The sequence below is a fragment of the Aedes albopictus genome, chromosome 3, assembly GCF_035046485.1.
Source record: "Aedes albopictus strain Foshan chromosome 3, AalbF5, whole genome shotgun sequence".
Classification (NCBI taxonomy): Eukaryota; Metazoa; Arthropoda; class Insecta; order Diptera; family Culicidae; genus Aedes; species Aedes albopictus.
The window spans coordinates 49564827-49581760 of NC_085138.1; the positions used below are offsets into that span (position 1 = coordinate 49564827).

At 37.8% G+C, this 16934-nt stretch overlaps 1 long non-coding RNA gene across 1 annotated transcript; it reads right to left on the reverse strand.

Moving 5' to 3' along the window:
- Window positions 1-1241: 1241 nt before the first annotated feature.
- Window positions 1242-16071, reverse strand: LOC115265411 (uncharacterized). Its single transcript, XR_003896647.2, has 3 exons — window positions 15273-16071; window positions 14694-15202; window positions 1242-1461 (listed from the first exon to the last, which is right to left on the reverse strand). It is a non-coding gene; the product is annotated as an uncharacterized LOC115265411 (long non-coding RNA).
- Window positions 16072-16934: the final 863 nt, after the last annotated feature.

Consider the following 16934-nt stretch of genomic DNA (forward strand, 5'->3'; position numbering starts at 1 on the left):
CTGCTTTGCGTAAACAAACATGTTTTTGTCTCTGTAGGGCCCATCTGCATCCACCCACGCACATCAACACCCTTATCAGAAAGAGTGTTCTTCAAGCTATCTGTTAAGGGTGTTGATGTGCGTAGGTGGATGCAGATGGGCCCTACAGAGACAAAAACATGTTTGTTTACAAAAAGCAGATAGGCCCTTTTCAAATGTTCGTCCAGAACTGTTGTTAATCTAATCGGTGTTTACCAACAAAATCCCACCCAGAACACTTGTTTAAAATCAATAGGCCTTTTCAGCTGACAGGTACGTATATGCCACTGTTTACAACTGCCGAACAAAGGCGCAAACGCTAAAGTGTCATTTTCATAGGAGAACTGTCAAAGGCCCGAGAAATCAGATGATTTAAGACGTCAAATGAAAAGGCCCATATAAAGAGATTTTTGTAATCGTAAGTATGTTGACAGATTCAAAGTTGTTGTGCCCATGTGTGCCGAGAAGTGCCGGCATGTGTGCCGGGCACAATGTCCCGAGTGACCAACCCCTTGGGGAACTATTTTTAAAATGCATTAAATTTTAAATTTAATTTTAATTTTAAATTTTAACGTTTGTATGGGAGAAATGTTTTGTTCGGGTCAAACTGTTATTTTATCGATTGAACTGTCATTCAATCCACGAAAATTAAAACTGTTTTGTTATTTTACCATCAAAACAAAGCTATTGTCTTGACTATTGTAATACAATAAAATCACGTTATACTCAGAAAAATTAGCTCTATCAATTAGGCTATAGAAAATAGCAATATTTTATTCACTAAACAACCCTATTGGCAATTAAAAGTAGAGGTTATGTCGTGAAAATTTAGAAGTTTGAAAGAGAAATACCAGTTTCCCATCCACAGCAAAAAAAGTTGTTGAATATTACATCGAAATCGCTGCAACCAGGTCGTTACATCGATCGATGAATATTACACAGCCCGATGTACACGAAGGCTTTGGATGTAATAAACAGATCCGATGTAATTTGCGCGATGTAATAAATCCGACGTACACGCATACAACGTAATTGAACCGATGTAAAATAGAAACGATTTGAAATGCTCTTTAATGGCAGATTAAATTACATTTTCATCCTTTTTCGGTCATATTTACGTATAGCTGAAGGAAACACTAGAGCTACACTAAACTAAAATCGAAAAAGGATAAAAACATAATTTAATCAGCCACAGAAGAGAAAACAATAGTGCATAGATAAACTAAGTTTGAACCAGATTTGTTTTGTGTATTTATTTAGAGATTTGTTATATTTGTTATTATTCTAGGTTCATCTGTCGTTTTCTTCCAACTCAGCTGGGTCAGAGCCTGCACAATAACTTGTTCGGCTATATGGCTCCTCAAGCTGCTTCTCTCATTCCGCGCTTATCCCGACACCGACAGTGTGATGTAACACTGACTTGAAGACGGCTGTATAGTCAATCTGAAACATACAACAAAATGTTAGTACCTATGATTTGCAATAATCAAACTTGAAAGAATATATATCGAGTCCGAGTGTAATATGCTATTAATAAATATTAATAATAGCCAACATTTATTTTACCTAATTAGGATGATAGTGTGTAACTATACACAGAACACTTAGTTTAAGTGTCAAAGAATGTAATAATTAATTGATTATAAGTAAGTATATAACATCTTCCTTTTTTCTCAGAAAAGGATTTTTGACAGGATTCTGCCAGAAAATTCCAAAGAATTTCTCGTACAAAAGAAAAAAAAATCTACAAGAAGTTCCTGTCACATTTTTATCTAGGAATTCCAGCTGCAGAAATGGTACCAGAATTTTGTTCAAGGACCATTCCACTTTAGTATTCAGATTTGTTTCCTTCATTAATAAGATTTTCAGCCCTGCACTTGACTATCTAGGGAATTCATTGCAATAAAGTTCTGCTGGTGACCAGTTTATTTTTATAAATTACCCCCTGAAATTTCTTCAAAAGTCCCTTTGGGTTTACTCCAGGAGTTTTTTTTTTGGGACTTCTTCAAAATTTACTTCTGGGATTCCTCCACTTGTTTTTCCGGGATTCCTCCAGGATTCTTTCATCAGTTACTTTTGGGATTTTTCCAAAAGATCTGTGATTCCAACAGAAGTTCCTGATATTTTTATATGAAATATGCTAACGATGCCTTCAGGAGTATTAACTGGGATTCGTCCATGAGTGCCTGCTGAGATTCATCTAGGGGTTCCTTTCAGGATTTACCCCGGAGTTCCTTCTGGGATTCCTGTAGGAGTTTCTTCTGGGATTTTTCAGCAATTGCTGGTGAGACTCCTCCAAAAGTTACTTCTGGTATTCCTCCAGTATTTTTCATTTATTCCGGCCGGGATTCCTTCTGAAATTGTTCCTGTAGTGTTGTAATTCTTCAAGAAGTTCCGTCTGAGATTTTTCCAGAAGTTCTTTCTAGAATTCCTTCGGAATTTTAGGGTTCTTTAAAGAATAGCTTCTAAAATTCTTCCAAATGTTCCTTGTGAGGTTTCACAAAAAGTTACTTCTGGATTTCCTCAAATAATTTCTTCTTTGATTCCTCCAGGAGTTCCTTTGAAGATGCCCCAGAAGTTTTGTCTGTGATTTTTCCAGCAATTTGTTCTGAGATTTCTTCAAGAGTTCCTTTTGGTATTATTTTTTTTCCTAAATTAGGAGTTCTATCAAAGATTCCTCCAGGAATTCTTTGCGGAGATTTCTCCAGTAGTTCCTACTGCGATTCCTTCAGAAGTAACTTCTAGGCTTCCATCCGGAGTTTTTTGTTTGATATCCCAGGGAGTTTTTTTCTGGACTACCCCAAAAAATTCATTCTGGAATTCCTGTACGATTGATTTCTGAAATTCTTCCAGAATTTTCTTATGGGATTCCTCCAAAAGTTCATTGAATAATTCCTCCAAAAATTGTTTCTGGGTTTCTCCTCTAGGAGTTCTTTCTGAGACTGCACCCGGAATTCTTTCTGGGATTCTTTCAGGAGTTCATTTTGCGATTCCCCAGAATTTTATTTTGAGATTCCTCCATCAGTTTGGTCTGGGATTCCTTCAAAAGTTCCATTTGGAATTCTTTTAGGAGTTCTATCAAAGATTTCTCCATTAATTTCTGCAGGGATTCCTTCAGTAGTTTTTCCAGGGACTTTTCCAGCAGTTCCTTCTAGGATGCCTTCCGGAATTCCTGTTTGGATTTCTCATGAGTTCTTTCTGGGATTCCTGCCAGAGTAACTCCTAGGATTCCCTCCGGAAAATCTCCAGTAGATCGTACTGAGACTTATCCAATAGTTCCTTCTGAAACATGCAACAAAATATTAGTGTCTATTAATTGAAATAAATAATCGAACTTGATCATTATATCTGGGAATTTTACGCGAAGAACTTTTTTCTTTTTTTTTTTGTCTGGGAAGAGTTCTCGATAGGGTTCTGCCAGAAAATTCCTATGAATTTCTCGTAGAAACGAAAAAAGAACTTCACAAGAAATTCTTGTCAAGAACGTAACATTTTTATCTAGGATTTCCAGCTGCAGGAACGGTACCAGAATTTTGTTCAAGAACCATTCCACTTAAGTATTCAGATTTTTTTTCATGTTGCAGACCTGGATAGATCTTTCTGGGATTCCCCAAAAAGTTCATTCTATGATTCCTCTAGAATTTTTGTTTGTGAAATTCTTCCAGAAGTTCCTTATGAGATTCCTTCAAAAATTCCTTGAAAAATTCCTCTATAAATTGTTTCTGGGATTCCTCCAGGAATTCTTTGTGAGATTTTTAAAGAAGTTCCATCTGGTAATGCTTCAAGAACTTTTTGGATTTTTTTTTTTTCCTATTTTCCCCTGGGAGTTCTTTCTGAGATTGCACCCGGAATTCCTTCTGGGATTTTTTCAGGAGTTCCTTTTGCGATCTCCCCTGAATTTTTGTTTGAGATTCCTCCATCAGTTTGGTCTAGGGTTCCTTCAAGAGTACCATCTGGAATTCCTTTAGGAGTTCCATCAAAGATTCCTCCAAGAATTTCTCAGAGTAGTTGCTACTAGGATTCCTCCAGTAGTTCTTCCAGGAACTTTTCCAGGAGTTCCTTCTAGGATACCCTCCAGAGTTCCTGTTAGGAATTATCAGGAGTTCTTTCTGGGATTCCTGCAAGAGTTACTTTAGGATACCCTCAGGAAAATCTCCAGTAGATCCTTCTAGAATTCACTCAGGAGTTTTTTCTAGGATCACCTTTGGAGTTTCTGTTGGGAATTCCTCAGGAGCTCTCTCTGGAGTTCCTTCAGCAATTATACTTAGGAATCCCACTGGGATTCTTCTAGGAGTTCTTTCTGAGATTGCAGCAAGAGTTCCTCCTGGGGTAATTTAGAAATTCATTTTGGGATTCCTACAGGATTTAATTGCAGAAGTTTTTCTGGTATACCCTCCGGAGTTCTTGTTTGGATTTCCACAGAACTTCTTTCTATGGTTTCTCTAGAAGTAACTTCTGAGATTCCCTCAGGGATTCCTCCAGCACATCCTTCTGAGATTCCTCTAAGAGTTGTTTCTTAGATTCTTTCAAAAATTTCCCTATGATTTCCTTAAGAATTTCTCCAAGAATTCCTTCTGGCGTTCTACCAGCAGACCCATCTGGGAGTTCCTCAAATTGTTCCTTCTGGAATTATCCAGGGATTTCTCTAATAGTTCTTTTTGATATACATCTGGGATTCCTCCAGGAGTTACTAGAGTTACTACTAGGGTTATTTGTGTTATTCTTCTAGTTTTTCCAGGAGTTACCTTTGAAATTTTGAAAAAAAAAAATCCCTCTGAGATGCCACTAGGAGTGCCTATGGGATTTCTCCAGTAGTTTCTTCTGAAATTCCGTTAATAGTTTTTTTAGTCCTCCAGAGGTTTATTCTGATACTACTTTAACCTAGGGGCAAGACACTGTGCAAACGAGAGTAACTCTGAGAAATTCTGAGTAACTCTTTTCGACAATGATCGACGAAATTTGTCGAAAAACACTCCTAAAACTGCTAGAAAAGCGGGATATCGGGCAATATTGTTTTGATTTTGCGATAAATCAGGCAACACCCCAGTAAAAACGGGAGCAATCCGGAGAAATTCTGAGCATCTCTGTGAAGGAAAATGTACTCTCCAGCACTGTGTCTTGCTCCAAGACTTTAACCTTGACTTTAACAGTTCCTTCTGGAATTCTTTCAGTAGTTCTTTCTAAGATTCCTTCTAGGATTCCTCCAGGAATTAATTTCAAGATTTCCAATGAGATTTATTCAGGAGATCTTTCTAAGATTTTCTTTGGGATTCCACCAGAAGTTCCTTCTATGATTTCTCTAGGGATTCTTTTGGAGATTGCCCCAGAAGTTCGTTAAGCGATTCCTTAAATATATTTTTAAGGTTCACCCGGAAGTTTCTACTGGGATTTCCTCATGAGTTCTTTCTGAGATAGGGTTACCATCCGTTCTGATTTAGCAGGACATCTCCTGATTTTGGACTTATTTTGGCAAACATTGGCTGAACAAATCCTTATTAGTAAAAATGTCTGAAATGTCCTGATTTTCTGTGCTGTGCAGATAGTAGTTTTATTCTGGGATTCCTCTAGAAATTCCTTCTGGGATTTCCAAAAAAATCAAGCTATGGAGCTTCGTGGCCGTGCAGTTAGCGTCACCAAGCGTATAATCGTACCACGCCATGGGGTGAGGGTTCGATTCCCACCAGGGGCCTACATCGTCGAAACCAAAACATGACGCTGAAAGCGAGCGCCCATCAGCATCGGACAGACGCCGACGACGGGAACATTCACAACAACATTCAAGCGCTTCGCTTCATCCGTCCTTCTTGTCGCTTTCTTCGACGCAACGACGGGCGGCGGCTCATTTTCACACCGACTGGGCTTCAATTGAAATTTTCAAATTATCTAAAATGTATGTTTGCTTAACTTTTTTTATTGGTAATAGACTATTTCAGTAAAATATGCATAGCATACATCAACATTACACAGATTTGTCGGTTGTTACATTCGTTAATTGAGTTATAACAGAGAAATTCATTCGATGTCGAACGAGCGTGCGTGAGCTTGTGAGTGCGAAACAAAGCGGCATCTGCGACGGCGCAGCACCGTCGGTTCATCGGTGACGATGACAGTCGGACTGGGCGACGACGACGGCTCCTTGTTTCCATTGACGATTGAAAACATTGTTTACAAACTTCGCCTGAAAATTTCAATTGAAATTGAAAATGTAGGGCCCTGATTCCCACTCCGAGTGATGAAACTTTTCGCAAGAAATGTTTCTTCCTCGTATCCACTGGTGCTCGTAATACGTGTCATGTCCGTTGTCTAGTGTTAAGTTTCGTTCAGTCTGTACAGCTTTGGTTGAAGACGGTGTCCGTGTCTTTTTTTTAAATTTATTAGTAGTCTCTCAGGGTAAAATTCCTCTTAAAAAATCATCCTCTGAAAAAATTCGTCTGATGATGATGATGATGATTAATGTGTACCCACCATCAGCGCAAGGATTACCTATGACTGCAGAATCATTCCGGGAGGGAATGATCTACCTGATGGTTTGTTGTAGCAGGGTGAGTTAAAATCGCTGAATTCCTTCGGTAGTCAACATAAAGTTGCTAGCTCATGACAAAAGACTGGCTACTCCACGAACTTAAGTCCGGTCATCAGTTCAATTAACCCCCTTAGGCTACCCCTCCGTGTAAGTGTATATAATCCCCGTAATATGAAATTGAAATTGTACAATTATATAATAAATAAACAATGGAAAGTAAAATTAGGAAGATCTCATCAAATTTGTCTCCTGTTTAGAAACAAAACCTTATTCCTGAAGTCAGAAAGACTCGAAATCGCCGAACCACTTCCAGGAGTCAGGACGCCTCTCAAACGCAAAATCCAACGAGGGCAAACCTTCATCCTGCGAGAAATGTTGCGCATCTGGTTTGTTGTTCGTGTTAATTACGTCCAGTAGGAAGAACACCATGAACACTGACCACACCGAAAATCACACGGAAAACGAAGACGCGCACAACGAACTGACGCGACGACAACAGCACAACCTGTTAGAATTCGATTTTTGTTTTAGAAAAAAGCCCAAAATCCCATCGCTCCCAAAAGTTAAAATTTTTGGACGCGAAAAAAAATGATAGCGCAAAAACTTGAAGCGTCCGTACGCGCGCATTGACTACTACGATCTGATCCTCTGAAAAAATTCATCTGGCATACAAACTGGCATAACTGCAGAAATTCCTTCATGTGATTTTCTCACCTACTGGGAATTCCTCTTGGAATTATTCTAGGAAAGCACTCCATCCTTATTTTCAGCGCCAGGAAAGGCCATACCATATTCCTGGGCCCACAGAGGTCCAGTTTTAAGAAAAGCTGGCAAAAACTCAATTTTCGAACATGTCTTCAATGAGTCAATGTATATCAAGCATTCATCTATATTATCAGGAGCATTGAATAGCATTTAAAGAATTTAAAAATTTTGACTTTAAACCTTGTTACAGCACTGAATAGTTGCTGTCGAAAAAATTACCGATTTTTTTATAAAGGACACACTCGAGCTCAACCACTACAAAAGTATGAGTAATATTCGTTATTCAAATAATTCCAAAAGTGTATACGTAAATTCTTGTGTTGTGTATATCAAACATCTGCAACGGAGCGAGAGATTAAAATAACACTTTTGGCTCCAAAATTGACATAACAAGTCATTAGTTCGAACAATTCTTACAGTTCGGCTTCAAAGTGTCTTACAAATCGCTCCCCGCTACTCCCCTCCGGCATATTCCGCTCAAATGCTCGTTTCAGTATGTATAATTGATTAAGGAAAAATGCAGCTGCCAAGAGCTGCCAAAACACTAACACCATGATGTTATTTACATAGCCAAATTGTATGAAAAACGGTAATTTTGTTCGGATTTCGTTCGAAGAAACCGACAAATTATGAAAATGTCACAAATATGAAACTAAGAGCTAAATCATGTTCCAATACATAGACTTAAACTAGCAGACTACTAGGATTTAGTCATTTTTGCCAGGTATTTTGAAATCTGGACCACTGTGGGCCGCCACATTTTGAACCACTACCCCCCCTCCCCAAAATATTGGTTGCTGCATTCACATTGCTCAAGTGATGTTTGCAAAAAAAAATTTTTTTTGCTTATCGCTTTTGTAGCTCCGAGGGGCCCTCACATCCGGTCCAGCCTCGCGCCTTCACAATTCTTAATCCGAGCCTACTTATTTCATTAAGTTTTCCCGGAAATTACTCTCAGAAACTACTCTTGGGATTCTTCTGTGTAAGATTCGTCGAATAAACACCTAGATAGTCCCGATTTTTATTACATTGCCGGAAGGTATTCCAGGAGGGATCGCTGGATAGTTTTTCTCTTGGGAGAATTTCCGAAAGATGTCCTCTATGAAAAATCTCTAGGATACTTCTTCGGAAAAATTTCTGGTAAATGAACGTGGAAACTATTGGAATAATTTTCGGAAATTTGTTAGGAATCGCCGAAGGATTTTCTCTAGGGTAAATTTCCGAAGGAACTTTACAATAGAATTCTTTTTGGAAGAATCCCTGAACATTTTCTTGGAGGAATCTTCATACCTTACTTTTGGAAAAAAAAAATCTCTAAAAATCCTTTTGGAGGCATTCTCGAAAAATTTATCTTTTTTGAATCCATATTTTTAGGAATATTTAAGAATCTTCGAAAGAACCTCTTGTCGAAAAATTCCATAAGAATCTTGGGGCATTTTGGCAAGAACCCTTCTCGGAGGGGGAAAGAATCTCCAAGGAAGAATATCTGAAGAAATTCCTCTTGCAGGAATCTCCGAACCTGCGAAGAAATATTTCCTGAAGGAACTTCCGAGAAAACTCTGTTGGAGAATTCTTCTTGCAGGAACTTCCGAAAAACTCTATTCAGGGGGTAGGGGGAACTTCTCTTGTAAGAATCTCGGAAGAAATTTTTCTTTGCAGTTCATACAATGTTGGACAAAACCATAACACCACCAACTGATTTTCATACAAAATTGCCATGTTTGACGATACGATGCTCATTTTCTAATGAAAAAAATTTGCTGAAATTTTGGCAGTTGCAAATTACGTGAATTTTGATTTGTATTAATTTGTATTGGATGGATGTATTAATATGTATTGGATGGACCCCATAAACTACGTCACGCTCATAGGGGGGAGGGGGTTCTCGGAAGTGTGACAAGCAATGTTTTAAGTAAAGGAAAACCCCGTACGAAGGGGGGAGGGGGTTGAGAATTGTCAAATTTAGCGTGACGTACTAAATGGATGGAGAGGAATCTCTCGGTAAAATTTCCGATGAAATTTCTCAAGGATTCTCAAGGATCTTTTATTAAAAGAATTCACGATGAAATTTCCCCTTCTAAAGAATTCCTCATGGAAAAATCTTCCTCTTACAAGAATCTTCGAAAAAAAAAATCTCTTGGAAGAAATCGCTAAAGCAAATTCTCTTAAAGGAATCTCCGAGAAAATTTATCCAGAAAAAAAAAAACAAATCGGAGGAATTCCTTTTAGAGACATCTCCCGAATGAATTGATCTTTGAACAATCTAAAAACAATCCTCTTGGATGGCCACATGTAAACAAAGGCGCCACAGTATATGGGCTTAAGCATTGTGACAGCAGTGGAATTATGTCAAACACACAAGGCTACGGTGGCGCTATTTGTTCATTCCATAGCGGCCGTTTTAGTTATTCTAGTGATCCATTCCCCAAGAAATTCCTCTTGGAAGAATCTCCGAAAGAATTTCTCTTGGGAAAAGAAGATAAGAAACTTGCTTTGGATCTCCGAGAAAGATCTCTTAAAAAACCTGGAAGAAACTCCTCTTGAAGAAATCTCAGAAAGAATTTCTCTAGGAAAAAATCATCGAAAAAGAAATTTCTTCTAAAAATCTCCGAAGAATTTCTCTTGGAAGCATCGCCGACATTTGGTAAAATTCTATTTGGCATAAAGCTATGCTTAAAAATGGCGTTTATTTGGCATAATCAACATGCACACTTCTTTTTATGCCAAATCTCTATCATGCCAACTTTTACGACCCTTAACGAAGAATTCTCATTTCGGAAAATCTATTGGAAAAATTTCCGAAGAATCTTCCCAAGAAGCTCCTCTTTGAGGAAATTCCGAAGCAATTCATCTTTGAAAAATATTCGAAGGGATTTCTCTTGGAAAAATCTTTGATTAAGATTCACTTAAAAAAATCGCTGAATGAATTCCTCTTGAAGATATCTCTGAAGGAATTCTGCCTAGTTGAATTTATTTCGAAATTTCTTTGAAGGAAATTCTCTTGGAGACATTTCCCAAAAAATCTTTTTTAAAAATGTAAAAAAAAAACATCTTGAATGAATCCCCGAAGAAATTTCTCTTTGGAGAATCTGCGGAGTGTCTGGAGGAATTTCTGGAGGAATTGGAAAAATCATCCAAGAAACTTATTTTGGATGCAACCTTAAAAAGAATGCCTCTTTTACAAATCTGAAATTAATCATCTTGAAAGAATTTCAGAGAAAAAATCTCTTCAAAATCACCTAATGGATTTCTGTGGCTACTGGAGGAATCTCCAAAGGAATTCCTCTTGAAAAATTTGAGCGATGTTTGAATGGAATCTCTTGGGAAAATCGTTAAAGTTATCACTCTAACTAACATTTGATTTTAATGTCTCGTAGTGCCCTTGGACAGAAATTTAAAAAAAACATTGTTTCATGGAGTATTTCTTTTTTTTTTATGGGTTTTCAGTTGGAGCTGCGTGACAGCTTGATTGTCAAGGCTGAACCCGTTATTCAAATTTCATCTCTACCTAGACCAATGTTTAGACGGAATAGGCTATGTTGCCCAATTTAACACTAGTTTTTACATTGTGCCTAAGTAGTTTTAATCAAAATTTTGCATTTTCCCTCCCGTAGATGTATTAGTCATGTCTGTCTACCCTCAGTCATGTGAAGTATATGAAGCTATCAGAATAAATCTTTACCCGCGAAACCTGAAGCACCAGGAATGTTTATATCCTTGCTATTACTTCTTGGAAATAACATAACACAAAATGCTGTCTATGTTGACAACTGTGCCTATGCTATCTCCAAGAAATATTATGTAAAATGTATAGTTGAATTAATTATGGTCAAATACCAATTGAAGACAACAACCTTTACTGCGATAACACCTATGTTGGTAGCCACCTACAGCACTGGCGCCATCCCCAATGATAGACACTAGTTTTGAACATGTCATGCATAAGCTTCCACTGATACGAGAAACGAAAACAACCTAACTATTAAAACAGAGCCAATCCGTTCATTTGTCTTATCGGTCCTACCTAGATAAACCAAGTCATTTTCTCCCCGTAACCTAGAAATGTCAGCCTAGTCATACACAAGTAACGTCCTTCAGCTTAGAAACAATCAGTTTTTGTCCAAAATGTCACGTCGAACGCATTGACGTCAATAAAGTGTTAAAGTATGGTCCACTGCACGATCTTGGGCCGGCCCGCTCACTCCCAAAGATAATTTGGAGTTTGAGCGGTGTCGTCACCGCTCAAACGTCAAACCATGTGTGAGAGCAAGCAGGCCAGTAGTATCGTGCAGTAATCCATTGTTCGCACGTTAGCTTCGAATCTATCAGCACTATTATGTGCTGCAACTTTCCTTCCTACTTTTCGGTTGATTTTACCAGATTTATGTAAAGAGAATATAACTGGATATCATTGTAATATTAAAAAAAACAACAAATTTGTTTTGATAAAATTACTAATTTAAATATATTTAATTATTGTAAATTGCTCAAATTATTCTGCTATTCTGCTATTATCAACGCATCCCCTGGCTTAATTATTGTAAATTACTCAAATTATTGTAAATATAGTAGTAAATCAAAATCAACCAAAAAACGTGGGAAAGAAAGCCCAAACAGCATTTTCAAGTCTACTGGCAATAAAAAGTTTTCAAAACCTGTTACAAAACCTATAATATTTCTAGTAGGATTTGTAACGATCCTCAAAACCTTCTCAAATCCAACCAACTTGGAACTATTGCTTGGGTATAGAATCTATTGAGCCCCGGCGGTCCCTCCGTGTTTATCGAGCATGTCTGATGAATATGCAAAAACATATGATCAGCCATACTCCATCTGCTGCAGCCGGTTCGTGATGAACCGTTGGAGGCGCATTAAAGTGTTAAAAAGGTGATATGATTCACTAAAGAATACTACATTACAGTAACCTTCACTTTAATACCGCCAAACCCTGCGAACTTGGCCAGGGATTGTTTCATGGAGTATTTCTGATACAGTATAGTAGGGGGGGGGGGGGGCAGGATGGGTCACCTAAGAAATGAATTCCTATAACTTTCTAAATACAAATCAAACTTCTCTGTTTTCTACCACGACTCTTAAATACACTAGTCAACTATGACATAAAATGATGGAAAGTTCATAGAGTTAGAAACCTGTTTCTTGATAAGAGATTTTAAAAACCTGACCCATCTTGCCCCACCTTATTTGTACAGGGGCAAGATGGGTCAGCTAATACAAACCTAGATTTTTCTCCAACAGGAAATACCATATATTCTCTAGTTTCTCTATTGATCTAAGCTTCGCATACGTACATATTAGATAAAGGCAAAGATGATACATATTGGTAGTATTTTCTATGAACTAGAAAAATTTTGTTCAGGCAGGCATCCATAAACGGACACTAAAAATCTATGTTTTTTTTGCATAACAATATTAAAATTATGTACACAAATTTTCAGCGCTCTCGTTGCTTCAATAAATTGCTATGCAAATACGCCGAAAACTAAGGGTGACCCATCTTGCCCCGCCTACACATTACACGTAGATATATGGAATGTATAGCATAAGGAGTATAACGAAAACACATTTTATTTATTCCTGTACAAGGAACGTAAAGAAATTTAGAATGAATACATCACTTTATTGTGGGTCCACGTTGCTCATCTAGCAAAATTGTTGGAACATTCGTAAAATATATAGTACGGTAATAAACGGCACTGACTCATCTTGCCCCCACATACCATATATGTAGAGATTCCTCTATAAAATTATGTGGCAAAATAACTTCAACGTATATTTCCAGCGAAATTCTATTGAACTTTAATAGAATTTTAAAGGCAGATCCATCATGGTTTCTAAAGAAAATTGAAATTAATTTGAGTTTACTTTGAAACTGAATTCGTTTGATAATTTTGAGGATTCCTTTGAAAACTTGTAGTAAAATATATGAATAAACTTTAAAAAAAATCATGACTGATTTAAGACAAGTCCTCTTTTGAACATTCTTACGAAATTACTATGGGTATCTACAAATAAAATAATCCCTTTCCACTTCCCTGGAAAATCCTTCAATTAACAGGGCAATTCATTCTATCGGGAAACAATTTGGAATTTTCGGATAATTCTCAAACATTCTCAGAATTCCTCAATCTTTAGCAGTAATGTTTGAATCCAAAAGGAAATAAAATTAGTATTAAGTTTCAATGGTAAAAATAATAAATTTGTTAAATAATATTGCCATGATAGTTGATTTGGCCTGGCTAAATTCGTATTTTTTTAGAAGAAAAAATAACAAAATGGCATATATGAGTGAGATTTGTTTGTGTATGGCTCTGATGCAAAGTTGAACTGGAATTCCAATCCAAAGCCTAGAGAAAAATTCCAGAAGGGACTTATGGATGAATTCCAGAAAAAAAAACCCTGGAAAATTTTGCAGAAGGAACTCTTGAAGGAATTCCAGAAGAAGGGACTCTTGAGTCTCAGAAGAAAATTTTAGGGAAATCATATGTAGAAATCGTCAAGTACAAATCTCATAATGAACGCTTCGAGAAATACCAGATGGAGCCGAAACATGGAGCTAAAACCAGAAGGAATTTCAGATAGAGGAGTCAAGAAAAGACCTCGTGGATGAATCCCCCTGGATATTCTGAATGAATTTAAATGGAACTTTTGGAGAAGTCCAAGAAGAAACTCTTAAAAAATCATTAACGAATCCCAGGAGGAACTCCAGCAGAAAATAGAAAAGCTCTTGTATGACTCTCCCCTGCCCCTATGAACTCTGAGGGAACCCCTGAAGAAGCCCCTTTTGAGAAATGAAAAAAAAAAACTTTTTATGTAAGCCCAGAAAAATCCTGCAGAAATACAAGAAAAAGGCTGAATAGTATGGTAAAGATATCCCAAACAAAATTTGAACTTTTAACACTCGAGCAGTCGCGTCTTCGGCCACCCTCAGCGACACCACGCACACGCTGTGTGCCGCAAGCGAGCTTTTTTCATGGTGCGTGTACTCAGTACAAGACGCGACCGCTCCCGGGTTAAAATCCAACCGAATTGGAACTGCTCCTTGGGCATAGAATCTATTGAGCCCTGGCCCCTGGCGGTGCATTATTTTCATCCAGCATTTCTGGCTAATATGCCGAAGCGCATTATCAGCCATACTTCAGCAGGAAGCAGCCGGTTCGAGGTAAACCATTGGAGATGCATTAAAGTGTTATGACTAATATAAATATAAATGAAGGATTACAATCCTTTTACTAAAGAACATTACATGTCAAAAATGGAATGAAACACCTTCAAACCCCATGATCTTGGCCAGGAAGAAAACTCAGTTTTGCTCTTAGCTAAAGTTAACGAACGATACTGAAATAGAATTAAAATTATTGAATCATACCTGCATCATTGTTCTCCTTTTCCGGATTACTTTTCCGAAGCCCTTCATCAGAGCGGTCAAGCCTCGCCAAATTCATTTTCATCCAAGTCTCCCGCTGACGATCTTCCGGATTGTTTTTCGTCGTCTTTCTATCATCGTCCGGATCGTGTTTACGTGACATATCGGCGGGAGTTTACTGCCTGGACCAGATCTCGTTGATGGCGGTGGTGTTGGGGATACGACACGCTGGACCATAGTCAAATCGCCACCAGCGCAGCGGCAATGGCAAGTAGTCGCGCTTAGTCTTGGTGTTTATGTTGGCATGTGATTCTTGAGGGTGATTTGGACCGCATATTTGCCGCAGCTGGTAACACACATGGCCAACTAGCTAGCTCGAAATAGATGTTGCCGGTTCAGCCACCGGAGAGAAGCCGATTCGTCGTAGAGCACCAAGTTGAGCTAGGCTTCCAGATCGACGATGATGAAGTGCTAATTTTGATGTCCGGAACTCCGCTTCGCGTTAAATTATTCTGTATTGAGTAAACAGACAATAAATATATAAAAATACCATAAATAATGTAACTCAAGTATCATAATTACCTTCGAAAACAAACAAATTTCTGGCAAAAGTCTTGACTATAATTTTTCCACCGAAAACTTAAGATGGACGCTCACTTGCCTTGCGCTTGGACGATCACAACAAAGCCGGCAGTGTTGCGAGATGTAATATCGCATCATTAAAAGATGCGATATGACATCGACTTTGTGTAATGCTACACAATTAAAGCGCAACCACTTGGTTGCAGCTCATTCTGTGTAATATTCACATTAATTCGATGTAAATGTTACACAAATGTGATGTAAAGGAAAATTGATAATTTATTTTGGTGTAATTTCAGGGAAGATGTAAATTAGCACCGAAGCAATGTGATTGTACATCTAAAAAGACAGTTACATCTGACTTTTTACACATTTTCAACAATTACATCGAGGCATATTACATTCTTTTTTGCTGTGGCAGTTTAATCTTCATTTTTTTGGTAAATTTATCGATAAAATGATTTTTTCTACCCCGATCTCGACCCCGATCCCACATTAAATTTTATCTGGAACGACTCAATCACTAAAATACGAAATGGGATTTTACAAAACCTAACCTCATTTTAGGAGGCCAATTGGAACAGATTTTAAATACAGTAGACGTTCGATAACTGCAACATGTTTACGTTTCACTAACCGAATGAAATTCGATAACTGTAACAACTGACAGACGCCAAAGAACTGTCAGTTGCTGCAGAATGCAGTTTATGTGCATAAGTAAAACATCGAACTGCAACAAAAGTGCATGCGAAAAACATCGCATCGCTGTTGACATTTCGTTTTGACGGATAGCGGTGCGATAACTGCAAAATTGTTGCACTTAGCGGACTTGCAGTTACAAAGCATTGCAGTTAAAGCGTTTGCACCGCCCTAATAAACGGCAACAATACACGGACAGTACTGTAGACAGTTCAACAATACCACATACTGTTCAAATTGTATCCCGAATGGGTGGTTAAGCACATCTTATGGTTATCGTTTATGCGGGCGAGCGAACGTCTACTGTATGTAGTACTCAATACGAAGTTGTCGAATGTGCGTGAAAGTTTACGTGAGAAAAAAAACTTTGGAAAAAACGAGGGAAATATTTTTTACTTTTATTCACGCACATTCTCACAGCACAGTTCTTTGCGAGATTTTTCATTAGTGCGACAAAGAGTTTTTGAATCTCTGCAGACATCTATATACAGGGTGTTAGGCTCCCGAGTGCAAACTTTTTAAAGGGTGATAGAGGACCATAAATGGTGAAAAAAATTGTTCTACGCATATGGTCAAATCTCAACCGTTACGTAGTTATTGAACTCCCCATGTTTTTGACTCTTATTGCCACTCTGAAAAGTTTTCACGTCCAATCTACATGAAAAATCACGTGGACGCGATCTTGCACTCACTTTGCCCTTCTTACATGATTCATGTGACTGTTACGTAGAGTCACGTCAGAGTCACCTGGATTTCACGTACCAGTTACATGATTATCATGTGTGAAAAATTGAGTGGCTGCAGAAAGTTAGTACACAACATGGCGGTCATCATTGTTTACCTACTAGTTTTGCTCGTTTTGCTACTCGTTGATTTGATTTTCTCGGTAAAAATCGAAATTAAAAGGTATGTAATAGATAATAAATCATACACACAATTCAAAAATTAATATTTTAAAAAAGA